This window comes from Elephas maximus, chromosome 9 (assembly GCF_024166365.1).
Source record: "Elephas maximus indicus isolate mEleMax1 chromosome 9, mEleMax1 primary haplotype, whole genome shotgun sequence".
NCBI lineage: Eukaryota > Metazoa > Chordata > Mammalia > Proboscidea > Elephantidae > Elephas > Elephas maximus.
In genome coordinates, this window is record NC_064827.1 from 9,916,548 (window position 1) to 9,934,803 (window position 18,256).

Sequence of the window (18,256 nt, forward strand, 5' to 3'; positions counted from 1 at the left end):
GGCAATCATTGGTGGTAACCAGGCACCATCTAGTTCTTCCGGTCTCAGGCTGATGTAGTCTCTGGTTTTTGTGGCCCTTTCTGTCCCTTGGGCTCAGCTTTACCTTATGTCTTTGGTGTTCTTCATTTTCTTTTGCTCCATGTGGGTTGAAAACAATTGATGCATCTTAGATGGCCACTTGCTAGCATTTAAGACCCCAGATGTCACTCACCAAAGCGGGATGCAGACTGTTCCTTGATACGTTTTGTTATGCCAGTTGACCCAGATGTCCCCTGAAACCATGGTCCCCAAACCCCCGCCCCTGCTACTCTGGCCTTCGAAGCATTTGGTTGTATTCAGGAAACTTCTTTGCTTTTGGTTTAGTCTAGTTGTGTTGACCTCGTCTGCATTGTGTGTTGTCTTTCCCTTCACCTAAAATAGTTCCTGTCTACTATCTAATTAGTCAATACCCCTCTCCCTTGCTCCCTACCCTTGTAACCATTAAAGAATATTTTCTTCTGTTTAAACTTTTTCGTGAGTTCTTATAATCAGGTCTCATACAGTATTTGTCCTTTTCCAACTGACTAATTGGAAACCCTGGTGGCCTAGTAGTTAAGAGCTATGGCTCCTAACCAAAAAGTTGGCAGTTTGAATCCACCAGGCGCTCCTTGGAAACTCTATGGGGCAGTTCTACTCTGTCCTATAGGGTCGCTATAGGGATCAACTTGACAGCAATGGGTTTTTTTTTTTTTATTATTTTCACTCAGCATAATGGCTTCCAGAGTCCTCCATGTTATGAGATGGTTCACAGATTCATCGTTGTTCTTAATTGTTGCATAGTATTCCGTTATGTGAATACATCATAATTAAATCTTTTTAATTAAACATTTTATTGTGGTGAAATATCTATAACAAATGTTGGCCATTTTAACCATTATTTTTTTATTTTATTTTAACCATTTTAAAGTGTACAATCCAGTGACGTTAATTACATTCACCATGTTGTGTCGGAAACCCTGGTGGTGTAGTGATTAAATGTTAGGGCTGCTAACGAAAAGGCCGGCAGTTCGAGTCCACCAGGTGCTCCTTGGAAACTCTATGGGGCAGTTCTACTCTGTCCTGTAGGGTCGCTATGAGTCAGAATCGACTGGATGGCAATGGGTTCGGTTTTGGTTTTTTTATGTTGTTCCCATCACCACTATCTGCTTCCATGAGTTTTATATCACCCCAAAACGCAGAAACTAAGTACACCTTAAGCAATACCTTCCCGTTCCTTCTTCCCTCCTGCCCCTGGTAACCGCTAATAGACCTCAGTCTCTCTGCATTTGTCTATATTCTAGATAATTCATACAAGTGGGATCGTACAAAGCATACCTTTTGTACCTGACTTGTTCCACTTGGTATAAATGATCTCCAGGTTTGTCTATGTCATAGCATCTATCAGGACTTCATTTCTCTTTATGCCTGAATAATAACCATTGTGTGGATAGGCAACATTTTGTTTATCCTTCATTTGTTGATGAAACTTGCCTCCTGATTGGCTTTTCATTCTATGCATTCTATATGATGATTAGAACAACATCAACAACAAAAAGAAACCATTTGCTACAATGGTTTCTAATATCCTAAAGTATCAAGTTGGTTCTTTTCAGAGGAGTTGGCGTAAGGGGCATGCAACAAGAAAGTCACCATGACTGGCCATGGTTCATGAAATCACGAGTCGGAATAGGCTCAACGGCAACAGGCACCGGTATTCTGTGCTGAGTGTTTTTCTAGGTCTGCAGACACAGGGAGAATCAAAACAAAATGAATAAATTCTAACCTTGCGCAGTTTCCCAGGTGATTCCCAAACTCATCCCGATTAAGAAACAACTGATCAGCCACCATAATTTTACAGATTGGGAGACCTGAGGCCCAGAACGATGACATTATAGCTCAAAGTCACTGAAAGAGAAGGGCCTGGAGATCGATTCTCTTAACTCCTAGTCCAGTAATTTTTTTTTTTTTAAATATCTCCCTGTTGGCCATATGTCCTCAATTTTCCAGAATACTCCCCTTTTAAAATAGTCCATTATCCCCCAAGGAGACCCTGGATGATGCAAACAACATGCTCAACTGCTAACCAAAAGGTTGGAGGTTCAAGTCCACCCTGAGGTGCCTCGAAAGTAAGGCCTGGCAGTCTACTTTGGAAAAAACAGCCATTAAAAACCCTGTGGAGCACAGTTTTATGTTGACTCACATGGGCTTGCCATGAGTCAGAATCAATGGCCACTGGCATTGTCCTTAAAATTACAATCTTTGGTTTGCAAAATATGAACTCAAAAGCTATGCTATCCTTAAACCCAGCAAACCCAGTGCCGCTGAGTCGATTCTGACTATCCTTAACAACTAAAGAAATTTAATACTGCTTGGGGCTCTCTCTTGTCACCATGGCACCCTGACTGGGATCACAGATGTTAACAGAGAGTAGTGGCAGAGAATCCTGACCCCAAATGAAGGAGGCAGTCATTGTTGGGGCTAGCTTCATTAAGATGTAGCTGTAACGGCCTATGTGGTATGCGTGCTCATAGTTCATGGACAGGACCTCATTCATTCCCTTCATCAATGACACGGGAGGGATACTGTCGTAACTGCTCTTTTACTGTTGATGTACCTGAGATTCACTGACAAGTTCAAGTTCAAACAATTCATACACATGGCAGACACGGACTGAAATCCAGGTTTTCTGTCTCCATATATTGGAATGAAATAATCTGAGGGCAAATAAGAATTTCAGCTTATGTGTTTTTCTTCCTCTTCCAGCATGAATGGGCAACAAAGCACCTGCCACAAAGGTGGAAGAAACCTGTAGTTACTTTCCAGGCATGAACGTCCCCTCATGTGCCAAGGCCTCTCTTTTGCCAGCAGCTCTGTCCTCCTCTCAGGCTACACATTCCCACCAAATTGGACATGTTGAGGATAGGCCATTGCGATGGTTAAGGTTATGTGTCAGCTTGGCTGGGTCCTGATTCTCAGTGGTTTGGCAGTTGTGATGTAGTTTGGCAGCTATGTAATGATGTAATCATCTCCATAATGAGATCTGACATGATGTAACCATCTCCATAACGAAATCTGCTATGAGCAATCAGTTGAAAGGGAGTTTCCTTGGGGCTATGGCCTGCATCCAATATGTGTGTTCTTCCCTGCAAAGCTCAATGGCTTTTGCTTGCTCGGATCCTGCAGCTGGCTTGTCATCTGACCTCAGGTTCTTGGGACTTGAGCTACCAACTTACCTTCCAATCTTGGGACTCGTCAACCTCCACAGCCTGTGAGCCAGCAACCTGCTGTCTGATCTGCTGATCTTGGGTTCACCAGCCCCTGCAGCTACGTGAGTCAGGAGGAGCCTCCAGCCTAAACCATGGACTTGGGACTTTCCAGCCTGTACAACCGCATAAGCCATTTCCTTGATGTGAATCTCTCTTTCTCTCTCTCTCTATATAGATATATGCTTCACTGGTTTTGCTTCTCTAGAGAATCCAGCCTAAGCCATTTATTGCAGAGAACCTCAATTAAAATGTAAGCAAGTCACCCAGGGGCTGCACCCCAGTGGGCCCCAGTACTTGCAGGGATTAACAGAGCAGATTAACCAGTAAACACTGAATGCACAGGTAAGGGCCAGGATGGAGAGTTTTCCCACAGATAGGTATGAAATTGTACTAGGACAGGGAAGAAAAAACCAGGAGGTGAGAGCTTGGGTTAATCGAGAGGATGTTTGCTATTGTCGCTAGTTGCTGTCCAGCAAGTTCTAACTCATGGCGACCTTATAGGCAACAGAAAAAAACGTTGCCTGGTCCTGCGCCATCTTCATGATCGTTGGTATGTTTGAGTCCATTGTTGGGGCCACTGTGTCAGAGCATCTTGTGGAGGGTTTCCTTGTTTTCATTGACCTCCTACTTTAACAACCATGATGTCCCCGTTGATGGGAAGATGTTTACTCCTTGTTAAATTTTCAAGTACCCCCAACGCAGGCATACCCCTTATCAGGGAGTGAAATAAACTCCACTTGAATTTTTAAAATAAAACTGAAAGAGGCTGCTGACAGCTGTGGCCCTAGGCTCCTGTGGGTACCAGGCTACCTTCTGCAGTGACAAAGCTCTGGAGGGTTTGAGAAGCCCAGCTCTAGCCCACCTCCATCGTTTGAGGAATAGCCACGGTCATTTTCCCAGGTCTCAGCGTTAGTTTCTTCATTCCACACTCCAGCCCTCCACACACTCATCCCACTGTTTTCCAGGTTATCTATCTATCCCTTTAGCTCAATTATTTCCAATGCCCTGATGATGAGTACTGATTTCAACAATGGCATTAGAATGTGGAACAAAGTTCTGTTGTACCTAGGGTCCAAGTCAGGCTCAAGTACTGGTGCAGACCCCGTATGTTAAATAATTATATTTTGAAGTATTGCAAAAGCAATTTTGCAAACCGCTCTCCCCACCTACAAACCCACCTGGCCAACTCCCTAAACCCCCACGCCATCCTGTATACATCCACAAGCTGAATTTTCCACTACTTTTACCATGGCCTTTCCCGCATAACAGACTTCCACGGTGGTACTGCATTATAACAACAATGCTTATTCACCTGCTAATTCCTGGCCCACCACAGTGCTTAGGTAAGGATCAAAGGAGACAATGTCAGTGAAAACCATTTGAAGAGGATATTACGTGACATCCATACAGCATTTCCCAGAGCGCGAAGCACTTCATGTGTCTTGTTTAATTCCGAGAACCCAGCCAGGAAGGGCAGATGTGTTATTTTCCTTTTTTAACACATGTAAATCTTGTTTTTGGAGCCCTGGTAGCGCAGTGGTTAAGAGGTCTACTGCTAACCAAAAGGTTGGCGGTTAGAATCCAGCCACTGCTCTTAGAAATCCTATGGGGCAGTTCTACTCTGTCCTATAGGGTTGCTATGAGTCGGAATCAACTTGACAACAACAGGTTTGTTTTTTTTTTTTAATCTTGTTTCTCTAAGTAGGCTGCTAATTTCTTGAATGTGAATCAGGTCTTGTACTTTTTTGATGAAATTTTAAGATGCTTACTAAATTATGATATTAAATATCAATTACCATCTCCTATAAAATACCAATTAAAATTAATAAGGCAGAGAAGTCATCCATTTTACATCACAAACCCAAAACCAAACCAAATCTGTTGTCATCAAGTCAGTTCTGACTCAGGGCACGCCCATGTGTTTCAGAGTAGAATTGTGCTCCCTAGGGCTATTATTATTATCATTGTTATTACTGTAATTACAAAAGCACTTTGCCAGACCTTTTTTCCAGGGAGCATCTAGGTGGATTCAAGCTGTGAGCCTTAAGGTTAGCAGCTCGCTGATGGCAAACCATTTGCACCACCCAGGCAGGAATAAAAAATAAGACTTTTGCCACCATTGGTCCTTGTTCGCACTGGATGTTGAAAATAAAAGTTGTAGGAAACACAAAGGTGCAATTAGAACTGCAAACAAGTTGTTTGATTCCATGAAAAAATGGTTTTATATAATTAGAAGGGCTTGTCAAATATGTAAAGTACTTGTTTTATATTTTTATAGTGAATAAAGTCTAAGTTCAGAAAAAGGTGTTGTCTCTGAATGAAAAGCCAATGGAAGTCTGATTACTATGTGATGTAAGGCTGCTTCTTATTGACAGGAGGCAGGAAATGCATGGACTCTGGAACCTGTACAAAATCTGGGTTCTGGTACTTTCCAGTTGTATGACCTTGGACAAGCTAACCTCTTTAGACCTCTGTTTTCTCATCTGTAAAATGGGGATGATAAAAACACCAGCCCATGGAGTGGTTGAGAACATTAAATGAGTTAATGTTAGCAAAATACTTAGAACAGGGTCTGCCATATATTAAGCATTTTATAAAAGGAAATGGCTATAATTATTATTATTACTTGAGGAGAGAAAGACAGGATGAAACTCAGGTCACAGAGAGCTGAAGCCTTGTCCAAGTTCAGCTATGAATCCTGGCTACACAATGTACGTGCCTCTGCAGGACTGAATCTTTGTAAAAGAGCCTCTGTGATCATATATCAAACAAATCTGTGACAACAAGAGATCTGGGGGTGGCTCTCCCAGCTGAATAACCAGTTAATAAAGGTTCCAACTCTAGTCATTAGAGATGGATCAATAATTTTTGGAGTCAGTTGAAATTCTTCCCATTGCAAGAGATGGAAACCCCAAGTCAAAGTGGCTTAAGACAAGGGTGGATTTCTTGGCTAGTGTAACTGAAAAATTAAGGAGAAGCGCCCGCTTCAGGTTTGGTGTGATCAAGATAATCCACTGGTCTCACCCCTTCGGGAGCGAGGAAGAATGAGGAAAACCAAAGGCACAAGGGAAAGATTAGTCCAAAGGACTGATGGACCACAACTACCACCAGACTGAGTCCAGCAGAACTAGATGGTACCCGGCTACCACTGCTGACTGCTCTGATAGGGATCACAATAGAGGGTCCCAGGCAGAGGTGGAGAAAAATGTAGAACAAAATTCTAACTCACAAAAAAAGACCACACTTACTGGCCTGACAAGGACTGGAGAAACCCGAAGAGTATGGACCCTGGACACCCTTTTAGTTCAGTAGTGAAGTCACTCCTGAGGTTCACCCTTCATCCAAAGATTAGACAGACCCATAAAACAAAATGAGACTAAAGGGGCACACCAGCCCAAGGACAAGGACTAGAAGGCAGGAAGGGCCTGGAAAGTGGTAACAGGGAACTCAAGGTTGAGAAGGGAGAGTGTTGACATGTTGTGGGGTTGTTAACCAATGTCATAAAACAATATGTGTACTGTTTAACGAGAAGCTAGCTTGTTCTATAAACCTTAATCTAAAGTACAACAATAAAAAAAAAATTCTACTCAAAAATAAAACAAAAAAAAGTTAATCATAGAATCACCATATGACCCAACAATTCTACTCCTAAGTATATACCCCAAAAGAGGCGAAAACAGGGACTCAAACAGATGTTTGTATGTCAATGTTCATTGCAGCATGGTTCACAAAAGCTGAAAGGTGGAAACAACCCGAGTGTCCATCAATAGATGAATGGATGAACACAACATGGCCTATCCCTGCAGCGGAGCATTATTCAGCCATAAAAGGAATGAAGTTCTAATACATACTATGACATGGATGAAAACCTTAAAAACATTATTATACTAAGCTAATAAGCCAGACACAAAAGGAGTAATATTATATGATCTCACTTACATGAAGTATCTGGAATAGGCAAATGCATAGAGGCCAAAGCTTATTAGTGGTTCCCAGGGGCTGTGGGGAGGGGGAGGGAGTGATTGCTTAAGGGGCCCTGAGTTTCTGTTTGAGGGGATGAAAAAGTTTCAGGAACCAGTAGCGGAGTTGGGTGTACAACACTGTGAATATAATTAATGTCACTGAATTGTACACTTAAAAATGATTAAAAGGAAAGACCAAATTCACTGGTCTGAAAGAGACTGGAGGAGCCCCTGAGACCATGGCCCCCGGATGCCCTGCTAACTGAGAACTGAAGCTACTCCTGAAGTCCACGTTTCAGCCAAAGATTAAAAAAAAAAAAAAAAGACAGACCTAAAAAACAAACAGCACAGCTGAAGAACCTGCTTCTTAGTTCAACCGAGTGTGCGAGACCAGATGGGCAACACCTGCCCAAAAGCCAAGCCAAGAAGGCAGGGAGGGACAGGAACCCTGGACAAATGGACAGGACAAACCCAGGTTGGAAAGGCAGAGAGTGTTGGCACATTGTGGGGATTGCAACCAATGTCACAAAACAATCTGTGTATAAATGTTTGAACGAGAAACTAATTTGCACTGTAAACTTTCACCTAAAGCACAATTTTGAAACATGGTTGGAATGGCAAATTTTATGTTATAGATATTGTACCGCAATAAAGGAATTTAAAAAAGGCAATGAGACAAAAGGAAAAAAAAAAAAAAAAGGCCAGTGAAGGTGGGATGAACCATGCTGGAATTTTGTTCTTTGAAATACAGAGAGTAGCAATCCACACATAAATCCAGAAGGTCCTTCTCTCGGGACTTAAACACCTCAGCCCTTCCTGCTGTGTTGTTTGAGGCTCGGTGCTGCCCAGTGACCCGTGGGGCCCACAGGTGAGCTATGAGAGGAGCCCTATGGGAGAGACAAATCAGCACCTTTGTTTGCTGTCATTTTATACCCTCTATTTTTTTTTATCACATCTCTCACTGTCTCTTTCAGGCTTGATTCCCACTGCTTGGGACCATGGGTCAAAGGAGGGCAGAGGTAATGGGGCAGGGTGACAATATGGCTCCAGCTTACCTGATTTTCCAGGGCACAGGGAGAAACGGTGCTGCAGGCTCTTCTTTCTTAAAGGATGGCAAAATCACCACAAAATATCCAGGTGCCTCCTAAGAGCTAGGTATGTGCTAAGTGCTCTACATCATTGTTCTTTTAATCCTCGCCACCACTCTGAACACTGGATAGTCTTGTTGCCCGCATTTATGTGTGAGGACACTGTGGCTGAAGGAAGTTAAATAAGGCTGCACAGCTTGTCTGGGGTAGAGTCAGACTGGGGGCCGGGTCTGTCTGCAATGTGTGAGCTTTCAACCACCAGGCTGTTTGTCTACCTCGAACAAGTCTACAGGGACCTAGGTGTGTTAATGGTGTGTTCTCAGCTGCTAAGCAGAAGGTTGGCGGTTCAAACGCACCCAAGACACTGTAGAAGAAAGGCCTGGTGTTCTCCCTCTGAAAAATCAGCCATTGAAGCCTCTAATGGAGCACAGGTTTACTCTAACACACCTGGGGTCACCATGTGCTGGAATCCACTTGACGGCAATGGGTAAAAAGTCTGTGGATTGGCTGCAGGACCATTCACAGGGACGGATCGAAGGGGAAGCACTGCTCTTGGATCACCTGTGCAGAAGCAGGGAAGGGTCTGACCTGGATACATGTCACTGTTGGCAGCAAAGCTACAGATGGAGCTCCTGGAGGTACAAACTGCTAGCCCACCTGCTGCATTTGGAGGAGGTGGAACCGTTGGGCCAGCACCTTGGTGGTGGCGATGGCCATTATTAATGAATTTGAATGCGCTTCATCCAGGCATCTTCTCTCCATGCCTGCTTTCAGCTCTCCTTATTCTATAGTTATCTCAGCTACTTCACGCCTGTTACCTGCCTGGCTCTGAAAGGCATTTGTCTTCATGACTCTGAAACAGTGTGTGGGGGGGAGGCTAGCAAGTTACCAAGAATGTCTGCACAACCGCCTCCTCCACCCCACTGTCAAAACCAGGAAGAACCTTGAAAACATGAAGCTAACTGAAATAAGTCAGACAAAATGACAAATTTTATATGACCCCACTTATATGGAAAAAGAGGAAGACTCTCAACAAGATGGATTGACACAGTGGCTGCAACGATAGGCTCAAACATAACAACGATTGTGAGGATGGCGCAGGACCAGGCAGGGTTTAATTCTGCTGTATGTAGGGCGGCTGTGAGTCAGAACCGACCTGAAGGCACCTAACAACAACAACCATTTATATAAAATATCTAGAATAAGCAAATGCATAGAGACCAAAGTTTATTAGTGGTCGCCAGGGGCTGGAGGAGGGGATAAAAAAAAAAAAACCCAAACCTGTTGCCATCAAGTCGATTCTGACTCATAGTGACCCTATCCGACAGAGTAGAACTGCCCTATTTAGAGTTTCCAAAGAGCACCTGGTGGGTTCAAACTGCCGACCTTTTGGTTGGGAACCATACTTCTTAACCACTATACCACCAGCAATTCCCTAGGGAGTTACTGCTTAAGTGGTACTGAAGTTCTGTTTAAAATCCCATTGCCGTTGAGTCGATTTCAACTCATAGCAACCCTACAGGACAGAGTAGAATTGCCCCATAGGGTTTTCAGCTGGTGGATTTGAACTGCAGGCCTCTTGGTTAGCAGCCAAGTGCTTAACCACTCTGCCACCAGGGCCCCAGTTTCTTTTTAGGGCCATGAAAAAGTTTTGGAGATAGATAGTGGTAATGGTTACACAGCACGGGGAATGTAGTCAATGTACTGAGTTATACGCTAAAAAATGGTTAAGATGGCGAACTTTTTGTGACATATTTCACCACAATAACAATTTAAAAAATCAAACTATGAAAAACAACAGCAAAAAAATAAAAAGCAAACAGACAAACGAGCAGGGGATAGATCTTCTCACGCAAACACATGGTCTTTCCACGTGAACTTTGATTTCACTGTGGAGCAACAAGGCTGTGAAAGCAGACCAGGGCCTAACCATGGCTGCACACCCTCATTCCCGCCTAGCTCAGTCCTCGCATCAGCCCTGTAAGGCAGACACGGCTCTCACCCCCATATTACAGGTAGGAGGCTAAGGCTCAAAGAGGTGACAGTCAGCCCAAGCCCTGGCCCTCAGCCCCACTCACTGCCGGTGTCCTCACTCCGCCTCACGCTAGAGCCCAAGGCCTCTCAAGAGCACACCATCTCTGGTCCAAACCCAAACCTATTAAACCCAGTTCCCTGCTGGGGTTGTGCTGGGACCTGGGGAGTTTTTGTTTGTTTAAGCGCCCCAGGTCACGCTACTGTGGTGAGAATGCCTCACTAACAATTTGAAGAGTGGGTATCTTAGTACTTCAGCGCTGCTGTAACAGAAATACCACAGACAGAAATTTATTCTCTCACAGGTCAGGAGGTTAGAAGTCTGAATTCAGGGCGCCGGCTCTAGGGGAAGGCTGTCTCTCTCTCCGGGTCAACTCTATCAGCTCTAGGGGAAGGTCCTAGTCTCTTTTCAGCTTCTGGCTCTCAGGTCCTTGGTGAACTTCATGTGGGGTGGCATCTATCTTCTGCCATGTCTGCTTTCTTGCTGTTTGCTTAATCTGATCTTTTATATCTCAAAAGCGATCGCTTTAAGAGACAGCGTACTCTAATACTGCATCATTAACATAACAAAGAAAATTTATTCTCAGATGGTATTATAGCCACAGGTATAACCAAAACCAAACCCATTGCTGGGGAGTCAGTTCCAACCTGCCCTATAGGGTTTCCAAGGCTGTAATCTTTAGGGAAGCAGACTGCCACGTCTTCCTCCCGAGGAGCAGCTGGTGAGTTCAAACCGCCGACTCTTCAGTTAGTAGCCGAGCGCTTAACCACTACGCCACCAGGGCTCCTTTACCACAGGTACAGGGATTAGGATTTACAACACATATTTTTGGGGGGCACAAATCTGTAACAACGGGTGATACAAATTCACACACATCAACTGGGAGCTTTGCTTGGGCAGCCGGGGTGCACATCAAAGGGAAAGGGCAGAGCTCTGGGTACTGCAGTCTGTGTTTACACATGGAATGCCACACACACGTGGTTAAAGTGGTCAGTTTTATGTTATATACATTTTACCACAATACAAAAATCAAAAAGGAAAAAAAAAGGTAAAGAAGACAGGGGTTTGCTTCTCCCACCCTCGTTAGCTCTATGACTCTGGGCACATATGTTCTTTAAGTCCTCTGAGCCTCAGTTTGCTAATCTCTAAAGTGGGGATGATAATGGACCCCACCTCAGAGGCTGTTGTGCAGAGACGAGTGAGGACATGCATGTACTGAGCTCAGCACGGATCCCGGGAGCAATTATTCTCCTCAGCTACTGAGGGCTGCCTCCACCGCCACCAATGACGAGTACGTACTACAAATACCAAGTCGTCTGGAAGACAAACTCAAACTCCTAAGGGGATTCTGCTTCCTCACTTCTGATCACCTGGTTTTTAGAATTAACCCTCTTCACTTAAAAATTGAATTCATTTGCCTTGGTGGTTCAGTGGCAAGGGTAATTTTCCTAGAAGTGGCCCCAAAAGTCGGTCACGAAGGACAGATCTTATACCATCCCATTTATAAGAAAGAGCTACAATAGGCAGGAGGATAGAGACCAAAGTTTATTAGTGGTCACCAGCAGCAGGGGGAAGAGTCCTGGTGGTACAGTGGTTAAGCACTCGGCTGCTAACTGAAAGGTCGGTGGTTGGAATCCACCAGCTGCTCCGCAGGAGAAAGGTGTGGCAATCTGCTCTCTTGAAGCTTACAGCCTTGGAAACCCTGTGGGGCAGTTCTACTTCTATAGAGTCCTATAGGGTCACTATGATTTGGAATCGACTTGATGGCAGTGGGTTTGGTTTTTTGGGTAGGGGCAGGTAGAAGGGAGGGAAAAAAGGAGACTCATTGCTTATGGGCACTACCTTCTATTAAGGGTGATGGAAAAATTTGGAAACAGATAATGGTGTTGGTTAGCCAACATGATAAACACAATGAATCACACTGAATTGTACATGAGAAGAATATTGAAATGGCAAATATTTGCTACAGATACTTTTACCATTTACCACAATAGTAAAAAAAAGTTCTTCCCAGATGGAAATGGTACTTCACAGACAACCAGCTGAAACCAACCTGTTCCACATTAACTTCTTTAAATCCTTTTGGTGGCTCATGCTTCACTACTTAAGGCTTGTCCCACCCCTGAGCATTCAAGCACAAAGTTGATTTAAGCCTTTAATCAACATTAAAGATATAGTTACATGCATCTTTATATTATGCAAGTATCTCAACTGTATACATGTGGATACCTTTCCCAACTTGCTCTTTGGGAAAAAGGCAGGTAACCTGGATCACATTTGACTTTGTTCTTCAGCTACAGCTATTTACAAATGACGTTGGCCAACAGCCTCTTCACTTTTCTGGAAGAAGGGCTGCGTGAGTCCATTCAACCTTTTGTCCTTAAGAAGGAAATTTCTCTGTCATCTTGGAATAATCTTATGTTCGTCTTGGCTAGCCTGGCTGGGGGCGTTTTCAGAGTCGGGGAGGCACCAGCACTGCAGAAGTCGGCGCGGGGAGAATATGATGGATCTCAGGAGATCTTATCGCCCATGGCCCCACCAGGCCCAGACATTTTCACAGCTTGCCACATAGATGTTAGCGCCTGCCTGAATGCACAGGAATGCAACCCCAGCAATTATTTACCAGGTGGAATGCTGTCTCGGAGCTGCTCTCTGTCTTAAAGGAACTCTGTCAAAGTTTTCGGTTCTAGTTTTGCCTGAGTGGTTTGCAGATCTCTTATAACCTGATGAGGGGGAAAAAAAATTGAGATTTTTCTGTTTTTAGGAAAAACGATCACCCTAGGAAGGGCCATCTGGAGAACTGGCTGTAAAATAAATCACTGCTAACACCAACACCAACTATACTTACGGGGCCCTGTGGTTTTCTTGCAAGCAGAGACAGGAGGATATGGTATTGGCTCCCGAAAGCAGTATCGTCATGGACTTGCTTGTGGGAACACCAAAGTTTGGGAAGGCCCCAGGCTAGTCTGAGAAAAAGGACTTGCTGGAATGGCAGAAATGGAAGATCTTTTGAATTTTTTCTTTTCTCCTTGAGCTGTAAATAAATATCACAGCTTTACTCAATTGTAATACAAAATTAAATATGTTTTTATCCTACCCAGCTTTTTAAAATGGAGTCCCCGAGTAGAGCAAACGGTTAAGCATTCGACAATTAGCCGAAAGGCTGGCAGTTCAAACCCACTGAAAGGGGACTCAGAAGACAGGTCTGGTGATCTGCTTCTTAAAGGTCACAGCCTTGAAAACCCTATGGAGCAGTTCTACTCAGCACCCCTGGGTCGCCATGAGTCAGACTCGACTCGGTGCTAACTGACAGTATAGCCTATGTATAATTCTGAAAACTGTTGTCCTTTGCAATTTGCACCGACCCATTAATCCTGAGATGCAGATTTTCAAGTCAGAGACTCAGGTTCATGTTCTGGCCATGTCACTCATTCCTGGACAACTTTAAACGTGTCGTCCAGCGCCTTTAGCCTCTGCTTCCGTTTGTAAAAAGTGACTAGTGGAAATATGAGCAGCAGGGCTAACTTCTTGGTACAGAGGTGATCAATTAATATGGAATTCCCTTCTCGTGTAAGTAATGAGTCCAAGAGAAGAGGTGGTCTATATCTAAATAACTTTAAATCGGAAAATAATCGGATCCAACCTGAAGTACAACCTTGGAAGCAAGGATGGCGAGAGTACGTCTCACATACTTTGGCCATGTTATCAGGGGGGACCAGTCCCTGGAGAAGGACATCATACTCCGTAAAGCAGAGTGCCAGCGAAAAAGAGGAAGAACCTCATCGAGATGGATTGACACAGTGGCTGCAACACAATGGGTTCAAGCGTAGCAACAGTTGTGAGGATGGCTCAGGACTGGGCAGCGTTTCATTCTGTTGTACACTGGGTCACTGTGAGTTGGAACCGACTCGATGGCACCTAACAACAACAACAATGACCTAAATATTAAGCAATAGAATGTTTAAAGAAATTATGGAACATTTATGTGTGGGAGACCCAACATTTAGATATTATCTTTCTATTAACAGATTCCACCTTCTCCCTTGTGCTCATCAAGAACCAAACCAAACTCATTGCCATTCAGTCAATTCCAACTTAGGGTGACCCTATAGGACAGAGTAGAACTGCCCCATAGGATTTTTAACGAGTGGCTGATGGATTCGAACTGCTGACCTTTTGGTTAGCAGCCGAACTCTTAGCCACTGTGCCACTAGGGCTCAGGGCTTCTGCCCATCAAAGGGGTAGAAAATCAACTCAGAAAAGGCCATAGCATCCGTCCCTTCAGCCACAGTGATTGGGCCAGGACAGCACATGCTCCAAGCCAGCCAAAGGGCCTCCCCTTAGATTTTGTCTTCCTTTCCAGTGGAGAGCTGAGTGACAGAGATGTCAGCTTTGCAGGTGAACGTGGCCCTCATCATGTGGAGGACCTGGAAGACTCATGAGCCCTGAGGAGCCCTGGTGACATCCAGCCCTCAATCCCAGCACTCAGGCCCACAGGGCCGTCTGGCTCCTGGAGTTCTCATTCCGTTCAGTGGACAATGCTGGTATTCTTCCTTGAAATCCCCCCTTTCCTTAAGCCAGCTGAAGTTGGGCTTATGTGACTTGCAGCCCTCAGAGTTTTGACCATCAGCTCATCCATCTATTAACACTGATGATCAAGAAGACACACAGCAGCATGGAAAACTACTTGGGTGAATTTTAACTACAGCATGATATACAATTATGTGAGTGGTATGGTTACAACTATCTAACATGCATTACTAGTAGGGAACCCAGGTGGCCTAGGGGTTAAGCTCTAGGCCACTAACTGAAAGGTTGGTTATTTGAACCCACCAGCTGCTCCATGGGAGAAAGATATGGCAGTCTGCTTCCGTAAAGATTTACAGCCTTGGAAACCTTATGGGGCAGTTCTACTCTGTCCTACAGGGTCGCTATGAGTTGGAACGTACTTAACAGCAATGGGTATGCAAACCAAGTAGAAAGGAAATACCTTAAAAATGCAGTGGTCGTTTAGCGTGTTAGGGTTATGGATGAGTTCTATTTTTCTTGCTGTCGTTGTTGCCCGTTTGTTTCCCCTTCATATACTTGTTGCCGTTGATCGTTTCTGACTCATAGCAACCCCACAGGACAGAGTAGAACTGCCTTCATATAATGGGGTCAAAGTTTATCAAACTACGTTCAGCTGTGCTGAGTGTGTGTCACTGACTTGTTTTCCACAACCCAGCAAGTCTTCCTCAGGGGCTCTCTCCGTATTCACCACTAACTGTATCTTAGTCTCTGAGTATGAAAGAGGGTTTGGTTTAAAGAGTCTTCCTTTCTATTTATTTATTTATTTTCTTTTATTGTTCTCTGCCCTCCTTTCCAACATGGTGTCTTGGTGTCCTAGGCTGATGGCTGTGTGACCTGAGGCAGAGGATAGAGAAAGTTCTAGATGTGCACACCCTGGGCCTCATACTATTTTCAGAGTTGGTTCCCTGCATCCTCATTTTGTACTAAACCTGTTGCTGTAGTGTCGATTCTGACTCATAGTGACCCCATGTGACAGAGTAGACCTGCCCCATAGGGCTTCCGAGGCTGTAAGTCTTTAGGGAAGAACACTGCCATGTCTTTGTCCCGTGGGGCGGCAGGTGGGTTCAAACCTTTCGGTTAACAACGGGGCACTTAACCACTGTACCACTAGGGCTCCTTCCAGTTTGTACCAGCCCCTGCAACTTATACAGCGAGCTATTGTAGCTGGACCTCTTTCCACGGTGGCTCAGAGCTCCAAGAGGGTGAATACAGCTAGCAGCTGCCTTCTTTTTTTATTTTAACTTTAGTGAAAATACACACAGCAGAGCATATGTGCCTTCATCAATTTCTGCATGTTCAGTTCAGTGACACTGGCCACACTCTTCCCATTGGGTCACCATTCTCGCTGTCTCTACCCACCCTGTTCCACCACCTCAGCTTAGACTCCCTGTCCCTAAACTTCTCATCTATGCCTAAGAGTTACTGGGGACAACTGAATCTCATAAAAATAATTCCTGAAAAGACCACAATGCTCATGGTGAACATTCTTTACTAGTTTAGCTAAACATTTCATTAGTTTAAAGATGGCTTCAGGGGATAATTTTGGTTCATGGTTTGAAGAGTTTCTCAGAGCGACAGATTTGGGAGTTCCTCCAGCCTCAATAGATCCAGTAAGCCTGGATTCTGCAAGATTCTGAAATTCTGTTTCACATATTTTTCTCCTTTTAATCAGGATTCATCTATTGATTCATTGATCAGAATGTTCAGTAATGGAATCCAGGCACCACCCAGCTCTTCTGGTCTCACAGCTAAGGAGGCAGTAGTTCACGAAGGCAGTTAGACCTGCAGTCCAGTTTCCCCTCCGACTCCTTGGTCTCCTTTCTCTGCTGCTCCAGGTGAATATAGAACAATTGGCTTACCTTGGAAAGGCTGTTCCCAAGCTATGAGACTTCTTAAGGTCTAGGCTGGAACATCACAGCATCACTTCTGCCACACGCTCTTGGCCGAAGCAATTCTTAAGCTCACCCCCAAAATCAAGGCGAGGACCAGGAAAACCTTTTGACCATCCACTTCACCTCCATTCCGTTTCACTCCAGGTACACGTTTAGCCGCCATTTCTGGGTTCCCAGGATTCCATGAGTGGTATAAACAATTAACACACTCAGCTGCTAACCGAAACGCTGGAGGTTCTGGCCCACACAGAGGTACCTAGAAAGAAAGGCCTGGCAACCCACTTCAGAAAAACCAGCCATTGAAAACCCTATAGTTCTAGTCTGACACACACAGGGTCACCATGAGTCAGAGTCAACTTGACAGCAAGTGGTACCGGTCTGGGTTCCCAACTGGAGGGGCCCAGGAAAGGGATTTTAGAACTATATCCACCTGCCATACAGAGCTTTAGTGGGTTTTACTTGATTCCCAGGAGTTCCTGAATGGTGCAAACAGTTAAGTGCTCAACTACTAGCTGAAAGTTTGCCAGTTCAACCCACCCAGAGGCACCTCACAGGAAAGGCCTGGCGATCTGCTTCTGAAAGGTCACAGCCTTGAAAACCCTATGGAGCGGTTCTGTGCACACTCGGGGCACCATGAGGTGGAATCGGCTCTATGGTCACTAACAACAACAACCACAATTTGATTCCCGCTTCAACTCCTTTTCCTGCAGCTTCACAACTCTTGGGAGAAGCTTCGCCCAGCTTGCCGGAATCTCTGGGCTCCTGCTGTGCAAAGCCTCAGTTTCCCTGATTGCCAGCCGCTCGCTGATGATAGGCTGAAAGCAGAGAGCACTGCAGGGAACCCCGTGACCTGGAACCCCATTTAACTGTGGTGCTGCCTGAGGTAACCCTCGCTCAATTCTTGGTGGAATGGGGTCATTGGGTTTCTTAATAGTTGGGATCCTTGCAGGAGCGGAATAACCAGAGGCTTGCACTGAGCAAGGCACCCAACCCAGCCCAGTGCCGTCGAGTCGGTTCCGACTCATAGCGACCCTATAGGACAGAGTAGAACTGCCCCATAGAGTTTCCAAGGAGTGCCTGGCGGATTCAAACTGCTGACCCTTTGGTTAGCAGCCGTAGCACTTAACCACTATGCCACCAGGGTTTCCGAGCAAGGCACACAAGGGCTTAATTGTATTTACTTGCTAATCTGTGGTGAGCAATTTCGCATAGGTTTCACCACATCTTTAACGAAGTAGTGGGCTACAGGTGAAATTGTGCAGTGCAGATTGGTGGGAAGGCACAATTGGGCCCACATGTACCTTGCTTATTGGGTAATCCGGCCCTGGATCCATACAATCCTCTTTAGAAACTTTTTCTTAATATGCACCTAGAGACGTTCACCTCCTGGGTACTAAGTTGGAGCCAATGGAGCGCAGCAGGCGGGCTG